Genomic DNA, 9,633 nt, shown 5'->3' with positions numbered 1-9,633 from the left:
CAAATTACTTCAAATTTTATGTAACAACTTGAAAACTCCAAAACCAACTTTGTACACCTTGACAAACTCTACACTTTTCCTTTTAGGTTCAACCCCAAAATGTGCTTAGATTTTGAATTAGGTTTTCTAGGGTAATATTAAATGCTGGAAATAGGTTTTTGGAAATTCCATTCAATGCTAAGTTTTGAACTTGATTCATTCCATACAATCAACACATATAACATAAAAGTAAACTTGCTTTAGTGGATGCATATCAAAGTTTTCACTAACACATGAATAATGTGCAATACATATGATGACATGGCATGTTTTAGGGTTTAAAACACCAGAGGTGTTACAATCTTCCCCCCTAAAAGAAACTCGTCCCGAGATTTAAAGTCCGAGAGTAAGTAATGGAAAAGGAATGTGTCAAGCAAAAACATTCAAAAACCTATCCATAAAACAGCTAAGGCCCCTTTACAACATGTTTCATAAAGACAAAACACAACTAACATTATTCTATAACGACCACAAGAAACTCGAAAACTGTTCTAGCAAGAAATCTTCTGATTCCCAAGTAGCTTCTTCTGATTGTTGATTCCATTGTATCTTGTAGAACTTGATTGTCCTCCTTCGTGTGACACGGTCTTTCTGATCCAGAACTCAGATTGGATATTCTGATAGGTCAAATTAGGTTCAAGTTCCACTCCTTCAATATCAATTTTGATTAGGCACTTGAAGACATTTCTTTAACTGGGAGACATGGAACACATCGTGTACAGCTAAGAGATGTTCTCGTAACTTCAAGCGATATGCCACCTTTCCACACCTCTCCAATATTGAAATGTCCAATATAACAAGGTGCCAACTTGCCTGTAACACCAAAATGGTTGACTCCCTTCATAGGTGATACCTTCAGATATACATAATCTCCCTTGTTAAACACCAATGGTCGACGTCGTTTATCTACATAACTCTTTTGTTGAGACTATGCTATCTTCAAATTATTTTGTATCTGCCTAACCTCTCTTCTGTTTCTTTCACAAGGTCAACTCCCAAAGAACCATCTTCCCTAGGTTCAGACCAATTATAGCGACGTCCGACATCTATGACCATAGAGTGCTTCAAACGGACCTCTTAATGCTCTCTTGATAACTATTGTTGTATGAGAACTCAACCAAAGGTAAACATTCATCCCACTTATTGGAATAGTTAGGACACAACACCTTAACATATCTTCAAGTATTTGATTTACTCTTTCAGTCTAGAGATGAAAGTGGTACTATACAGAAGTTTGGTACTCATCGAAGCATGCAATTGTTTCCAAAAGTTGGAAACAAACTATGTACCCTCTATCTGACACAATGGTCTTTGGTACCCATGTAAGCTCATGATTCGAGCTAAATACATCTGGCATATTGGATAGTGGGATATATACTCTTGACTGGAAGAAAATGTGCCGACTTAGTTAGTGGATCTACAATAACCCATATTGAGTCAAAACCTTTTGATGTCTTGGGTAGACCAACGATAAAGTCCATACTAATATCCTCCCACTTCCAAGCTGGAATAGGCATGGTTGTAACTCTCCAGCGGACTTCAAATGTATAGCTTTTACTTTTTGATAAGTATCACACTTGGCTATATATCGAGCAATCTCTATCTTCATTTTGGTCCACCAAAATCTCTGTTTCAAGTCATGGTACATCTTATTACTTCCTAGATGAATAGAGACCTGGTGGTATTGCCTCTTCAAGGATTGACTATCGCAACTCAGGAACTTTGGTACCACAAGGCGATTCTGAACCATAGCACACCTGCACATCTATTCTAAAACATGCCGCTTTTCCATTCCTGACTCTTTCTTTGATATGGGCTATACCTTGTTTCTTTCTGAGTGGCAATAATTTGGTCTCGAATATTTGACTCAACATTATATTGGTCAACTACCTTGTTGAATTATCTCTATTTTCAACTTCTCCATCTCATGACATAAAGTTAGATCCATTGTCTTCATAGTCAGGCAATTGCAATGGCTCTTATGACTGAGTGCATCTGCAACCACATTTGCCTTACCAGGTGGTAATGCACCTCCAAGTCATAATCTTTAATCAATTCTAACCATCTTCTTTGCCGTATGTTCATTCTGATTGAGTAAAGATATACTTTAGACTCTTGATCTGTATAAATATGATAAACATTACTAAGCAGATAATGCCGCCAAATCTTCAGGCGGACAACTGCTACTAACTCTAGATCATGAGTTAGATAATGTTCTTCATGTCGCTTAAGTTGTCTAGAAGCATAGGCGATGACTCGACCTTCTTGTATCAATACACATCCAATACCAATACCAGAAGCATCACAATAAACATCGAACGGCTTCCCGATATCTGGTTGTGCTAACACTGGTGTAGTGGTTAATAACCTCTTTAAAGTCTGGAACGCTTCTTCACAGTCAGGTGACCAGACAAACTTGGCTTGGTTTTTCAAAATCCAGTGATGGACTTGGATATTCTAGAAAAATCTAGAATGAAATGACGATAATAACCCGCCATTCCCAAAAAACTTCAAACCTGATGAACAGTGGTTGGTGGTTTCCAATCTAGTATATCCTTAACTTTGCTTGGATCTACAGCAACTCCTTTAGCTAAGAAGACATGCCCTAAGAACTGTACTTCCTTTAACCAGAAGTCACACTTACTGAACTTGGCATATAACTGATGTTCTCTTAGGCGTGTCAGAACAACTCTGAGATGCTCAGCATGTTCTTTCTTTTCTTGGAATATACTAAGATGCCATCAATAAAGACTACTATAAACTTGTCTAGCTTAGGCACGAACACTGAATTCATCAGATACATGAAGTGATTTGGGGCATTCGTCAAACCAAAGACATTACCAGGTACTTATATATCCATATCTGGTGGTAAATACCGTTTTGGGAATATCTTTAGGCTTAATTTTGATTTGATGATATCTGACCTCAAATCAATCTTGGAGAAAACCTTAGCTCTAGCCAGTTGATCAAAAAGTAAATCTATCCAAGGTAAGGGATACTTATTTTTAATTGTCACTTCATTCAATGGACAATAGTCAACACACAATCTCAGGGTCTCATCTTTCTTTTTCACAAAATTGCAGGACATCCCCAAGGTGATGAACTAGGTTGGATAAAACCTTTATCAATCAACTCTTGCAATTGAGTCTTCAACTCAGCTAATTCCTTGGGAGGCATCCTATAAGCTCTCCTAGAGATCCGAGCTGTTCTAGGTTTTAGATCTATTCCAAACTAGACATCCCTATCAGGTGGTAGACCGGGTAAATCTTCAGGAAAAAACATCTGGGAATTCACAAACTACAGGGATATCTCTAATTGCCTTGACTGAAGTGGCACAACTTTTTCCACTGATCTCTTTAAGATTGGAAGTTGGATAAGAAGCTGAGAATTACTATCTAGCAAACTCACCTTTATTGTCCTATTCAACGTATCTACAACAGCCTTATGCTGAGACATCCAATTCATTCCCAAGATCACATCTATATCTTGATCTTTTAGAATAATCATGGTAGTGGGAAAGATGTGCCCACCTAGGTTTATGGGTACCTGGTACACCATTTCCTTAGTACATAGACGTCCCCGGTGACTGTATATAAAAATTCTCCTTTGTTTCCCAAATTGGAATTTCATGCTTTATGACAAAGGTTCTATTGATGAATGTATGAGATGCACCAGAATCAAAAAGCATAACTATAGGATGATCAATGATAGGAAACATACCCAGCATCACAGGTTCCCCTTCTAGAATCTCCCTAGCTTTAGTATAGAAAACCCGCCCTGTCTTCTTTTCATTTTTGCCCTTATGAGCATTTTGGTTGTTGTTCTTGTCCTGAGCTTGACCCTGTTGTTGATTTCTAGGAGCTTTCTAAAAATTTGGATTGTACTGCTTAGGATACGGACATTCCGTAGAGAAATGACCTGACTTCCCACAATTGAAACATGGGTAATTGTGGCCTTGGGGTGTTGGAGCACGAACACCAGGAACATTTGTCTGTTGTGAGTTCAGGTAAGTTATAGCAGGAAAGACATTTGGTCGCTACCTGGCTTGGAACTACGGCGAATGATAAGGAGGACGATAGTGATTCACGGGATGATAGATTATCTTCTGTCTCTTTTGATTGCCACTGAAAGACCCAGATGGCACACTCTTCTTCTTCTTATTTTCTTATGGTATCGATATTTCTCCTCTGAAGCAATAGCAATGTTCACCGCCTCATGATACGTGACATTGGTACAGGTAGTCATCATGGTCTGAAGTTTGGTACTAAGACCACGCATGAACCACTTCTTCTTCTTGGCATCCATGTTAACATGCTCATGTGCATACTATGAAAGGTGATTGAACTTGCCCACATACTGCATGACTATTTGATCACTGTCGATGTTTTACCATCGATAGCCTGCCATGGGGGTACCCAGGACAGTTGTTCGGGCTTCGGCAAATAGAGGAATTCGGCGGTTACGCAAAGAGACTCACGATTTATACTGGTTGAGGCCCTTGACTTGGTCGAGTAATAACCTTACGTCCAGTTTGGCGTTAGCCTATTTGCGTTGTATTGCTCTGAGTATCGGGTATCCGTTCTCCTCTTACAATGGGTACCCTCGCCAGCCCTTTATAGTCCAGGCGTGAGAGGCGTTGTTTGTGTCCTATTCATACAAGGTCAGAGTCCTAAGCTACGCTTCGGGCGCCTTTCCTTGTATAGTTTGAGTTGGAGTTTCGGTTTTGCATGTGCTTTGCTCCGTGTTCTTCTTGGCGATTGGGCTGTAGGCCTTGTTACCAAGGCCTACCTCCCTACAGTATGGTCTATGGGGGGCCCGTAGGGTTCCCCATCGACAAGCCCCCGAGCATTTCATGATTGAGCTTCAAGGGCCGAGTTGTTGTAGTCTTGATCCGGGTCCTTCTTGAAGTGAAATCTTGAGATGGTCTTCTTTGATTCTTCTTTTGGCTGATGTGCACTTTTGCTTGATGTCCTTCCAGGTTCTTTTCCTTTGAGTGCAGCGAGTGCAATTTTGCAAAAATTGCACTCGTTGAGTGTAGCCCCCGAGCCTTCTGTTTTTTGGTACAAAAAGCTGGAGGGTCAAAAAATTTGAAAATATGTTTTTCTATGGTAGGTACTTGCAGCCCCCGAGCCTTCTCTGGGTTCTTTTCTGTTGAAAAGAAGCCAGAAGAAGGGTCTTGATTTGTACTCCTTTGATCTTTGTCTTTTGCTGGTCACGGATGATCTTGTATAGCCATGAGTGAGCGTCTTCTTTTACTTTTAGTCAGGAATCTTGCTTTTGGGTCACTATTCGCCTTTGTAGCTTTGCTCTTTTGTTCTTTTCCTCTCTTTCTTGTGATCTTTAGCCTTGTTTACCTCTGGTTTGCTATAAATACCTTCTTTGTTGGTTGTGGTTCTGCCTTGAGTAGGAAAATTCTTCTTCAATTCTTTCTTCATTCGTAGATATGCTGGTGTGTGAGGTTGAGCAGCCCCGGGCTTATGCTTGGTTGGTAATGATCATGCTGCTCTATCTGTTCTTCTACGTCCGAGCTGCCGCTGCTGCCGCCACTAGGTTCCTTGTTGCAATATTTAAGAATCTTGTCTCTATCTTATGTCTGAGTTTATCCGGTCCTGTTTGGCCGTCTGTAACCTTTGTATTTGTCTTCGATCAATGAGATTTATAATTTTTCTCTAGTCCGAGTTCTTTTTCAACTGTAATCCTTTGACACTGTAATTTTGTATGTGATCCTTCACACGTCTCCGAGTTGTTTGTTCAGGCTGCTTATTGCTGCTGTCATTCTGGTTGTTGGAGAATTCAATGTGTCTTCACGGGTTGTATTGCTGCTGTGGAATATTCTCTTGGATATGCTTTATCTTGTACTGTGGTTGTTCTGGGTATGTACTGTTCCTTCGTGATGGTCTAGTCACATCTGATTTTTTACTGAAGTCCTGGCTCTGCAGTGGTTCACATGGTTGTCCTTTTGGAGTTCTTTTTCTTCCATGAGTCTGGCATATGTGCATCTGAGTTGTGCTATAAATATGGCCTGATTGCTGATACCCTGCTGTGCAGTTTCTTCTTCTTCTTTTTGTAGTCATGGATATTATAGTTTGGGAGCTCGACGAGCCCCCGGGCCTGTTCTCTTTCTTCTGTTTTCTTCTGCTAGTAAATGGTGTAGTCTTGTGATAGAGACTAGTAGCAGGCTAGTCTCGAGGTGGTATTTAGCTGTAAGGGATATTGAGGCAAATGGTGTAGGACTTGTGATGTGAGTGATGCATGTTGCTGTTGCCTCATCTTCCAGTGCCTGCCCTTTCTTTTTTGTTCTTCTTACAAGTGATGATTGGCGCGTGTTCTGGCTTGTTCTTCGACAGTCCATTGTAGATCAGCCATTATTCAGTCTTCTGCTTGTGCCATTTAGGTTCAGTCCAATACAGATCAGCACGTGTTGAGAGATGGTGCCGGGTTCTTCCATATTGACGTGGTTGTCGTTGTCAATCTTGGATGACTTGTGGGTGCCTTCTCTGTCACCTATAGCAATCTTGGATGTGCGCCCTTTCCTTTGGAGAAAAGTACGTTCGAGTTGTTTTATCCTGCCTGGTAATATCGAATCTTGGTTCGAGGGTTGCAACCTCGTGCTGAATGATTTCCTTTGCTTTCTTCAGTCGAATTCATCAGATCTTGTATTCTGTTGTAATCTCAATGTACCTTTGATGAAATGAAAAAATATTCCTTTCTGCTCTATGACCGAGTTGTTTATTGATGTGGCCGAGCTCTTTTGTATGTTTGTACTATGGTGTTTTGTCATGACTGACTTGTTGCATCCTTCTTTCCTGGTTGCCTCCTTGTGAATGTGTTAATTCGTCATGTATCCGTTATAGTCTGAATGGACCGTTGCCTTTTCGTTTTGTGTGCACGGTAATTGTGGAACGGTAACTTTGAAGGGCCTCTTCGGGCAATCCGCGTGATTTTGGGCCTCGTGGCCGTGTATTTTTCTTGTATAAAGATAACTGCTCTGTTACTATTGGCTTAACTTGCCTTTGCAGCAAAAAATTCCCCAATCTCAGCCAAAACCCTAGCTCCGTTGTGCCTTCGATCTCCTGCTATTTCCGTCCAAATCTTGTCTTTGTTTTTCTGAGATGGTGGCGAAGAACAAGAGCAAGAATAAGGGCAAATCTGTCGACGAGGAGGCAGTCGCTCAAGGTGATCGAGAACACCGAATTTGTTGCGATGCGGAAAATGCAGAGGCAACTCCCCAAGCCGTCGACTTCGGAGGCGGAGTTGGATCTGCTTGTTGCTCATGGCCTTCTTCAGGAGAAATGTCTCTCTAATTTCTCTGGTCCTGGTGAGCACTGATGTCCCTTCTCCCACTCCGAATCAATCTGTTCTTTTTGTTCCTTTTATGCGGGCGGGCTCTGTTATCCCCCGTCCGATTTCTTGCTTGAGTTTCTTGGATCCTATGGGATTCAAATCCATCATCTTACCCCTAACGGGGTTCTTTTTCTTTCTACCTTCGTGCATTTTTGCGAAGTTTTCGTTGGAATTCCTCCAAATCTTCTTCTTTTTCGTCATTTTTTCCGTGTGCGTTTGTCAGACGGAAATAATACTCCTTTTCTCGGCTGCTACCTTATCCAATCCCGTCAGGGAGTTTCTTTCCCTTCTCTTACCCTTTCTGATTCTATCAAGAATTGGGCGGAGAAGTGGTTTTATATTTCAAAACCTGCTCTTTCCTTTTCTCATGATCTTTCTGTTCTTCCCGTTCCCCTCTCTATTTGGAAAGATAAAATCTCTTCTGCTGAGCGTGCTGCTCTGAAGCCTGTACTCGCTCGAGTTGCAGTGCTTAAACAGGCAAGCTTAAGTGGCAATTGTATAGTTGCCAGTTTCTTGCGTCGCCGGGTGCAACCTCTTATGCAGAGGGTGCATTACGGCTTTGAATATACTGGGCCCTCAGATCCTTCCTGACTTGTTCCTGATGTCGAGTTGCCTGAGGAGGTCATTCTTGAACGCCTGGGGCGTATTCTGGGTGGGGTCTCTGTGATGCCTGCTCGTGTTGAAGAGTATGATGCTGCTCATCCTCCTCCTGAGGTAAGTGGTAATCTCCTCCGAGTTCTTTTGGGTTTTTGTAATTCGTATTCTGTTTTTGACTTCTTTCTTCTTCTCTTGCAAGGGTTTTGGTCAGGGCTTTTAAGCTTGAGATAGCTGTTGCTGGTGGTGGCGGGGCTTGTTGTTGAAGAGCCGCCGAAGAAGGAGATGAAGATGATGATGCTGTTGCCGGTCCTATGGTAGTTGCTGCTACCGGGCCGGGTTCTTCTTCTGCCAGGTTGATTACTGGCTTGTTTGAAGGTCACCACTCCTACGTTGAGTATGTTCCTGATCCTCGAATTGCTCAATATATCTTGTCATCCAGGAAGCGGAAGTCAGAGGTTGCTGCTAAGCATATTTTACCCAAGAGGCAACGTTCAATTCGTCAGATTGCCTCAACAGGTAATGTTCTCAGTAGGTGAGCTTGTGCTTTCTCCTGTGTTGTTTTTGCCTCTGTCTTTTGGTTTGCTTTGTTTTACTGATCCTAGCTTTTGTTGTCTTGATAGAAGGCCGGTCTGTTGTCTTGAGCGAGGTGGAGACTGAGGATGAGGTCCCCTTGATCACTCGACCGTAAGTCTTCCGCTGTAAATTTTCTTGTGCTTGTCTTTTTGCTCTTTTCCTAAATAACTAAATTGCTTTTTTCATTATAGTAGGAAACCGGCACCTTGTGCCCCTTCTGTGACAGTTGTATCTGCTTCTGTCCTAGAGGCCCTCTCAATCCCCTCCTTTGAGGTGGTTGAGGATGATTTGTTCGATGTGCCTCTCCTGAATCTTGGCTTCTTAGGGGTGGCTAGAAACTTTAAGAAGGTTATCAAGTAAGTATATTTATCTTGTCTTCTGATTTGCCATTTTTGCTTTTGTCTCTGACTGGCCCGAGCTCTTTTTTCGAATGTAGGCCTTCGGAGGATACTTCTTCTTCCCTGGCTCTTGATGCTGGTGGACCTCTACAAGATTTTACTGCTGGTAAGTTGTTTTCCCGTTTATGCTTGCTTTCTTGGTTTTTTCTTTTCTGTCTGACGGGTTGTTTTCTTTGTAGCTTCTCTTCCACGTATTGCCTCTCCTGCTCCGCGTGTTGAGGAGGAGGCTATTGGAACTCCGGTGTCTCCTCCAATGGAGCACCGAGTTGAAGTGAACTTAGGCAGCCCTTTTGCTGCTCCTATTCTGCCGACCGGGTTGTCCCTGTTGGACAACCTCGAAGCAGCTGCTCGGGAGGATGCAGTGAATGGGGAGCGGCTGATAATAATCCTTCGTCTGTTGCTGCTGTGGATGCTGCTGGTACTTCTAGTGCCGGCTAGCCTTTGACTTCTACTCCAAGTACTCTCCTGTTAACTCAGGGTGGGGAGGAGTTGGTCCAACTCGGTCGTGTTGAGCGGCTGTCTGAGTTGGTTTCTTTGTGGGAGAATTTCTCGGGCGCGTATGGCGCCAAACTCAAGGTATTCGAGTTCTTTTTAACTTTCGATATTGGTTTTTTCTGCTGCTGTCTCATATATTTTTGCTTTGCAGTCTTTATTTCAAGATCAGGATGTCTTGTTCGGTCCT

At 42.2% G+C, this 9,633-nt stretch overlaps 1 long non-coding RNA gene across 1 annotated transcript; it reads left to right on the top strand.

Moving 5' to 3' along the window:
- The first annotated feature begins 8,850 nt into the window (after positions 1-8,850).
- On the top strand, positions 8,851-9,296 carry LOC136477386 (uncharacterized). Its single transcript, XR_010764003.1, has 3 exons — positions 8,851-8,909; positions 8,990-9,057; positions 9,131-9,296. It is a non-coding gene; the product is annotated as an uncharacterized lncRNA (long non-coding RNA).
- The last annotated feature ends 337 nt before the right edge of the window (positions 9,297-9,633 follow it).

Source organism: Miscanthus floridulus, chromosome 8 (genome assembly GCF_019320115.1).
Source record: "Miscanthus floridulus cultivar M001 chromosome 8, ASM1932011v1, whole genome shotgun sequence".
Taxonomy (NCBI): domain Eukaryota; kingdom Viridiplantae; phylum Streptophyta; class Magnoliopsida; order Poales; family Poaceae; genus Miscanthus; species Miscanthus floridulus.
Note: the sequence above shows the minus strand (reverse complement) of the source record. Positions and strands in the feature narration are given on the sequence as shown.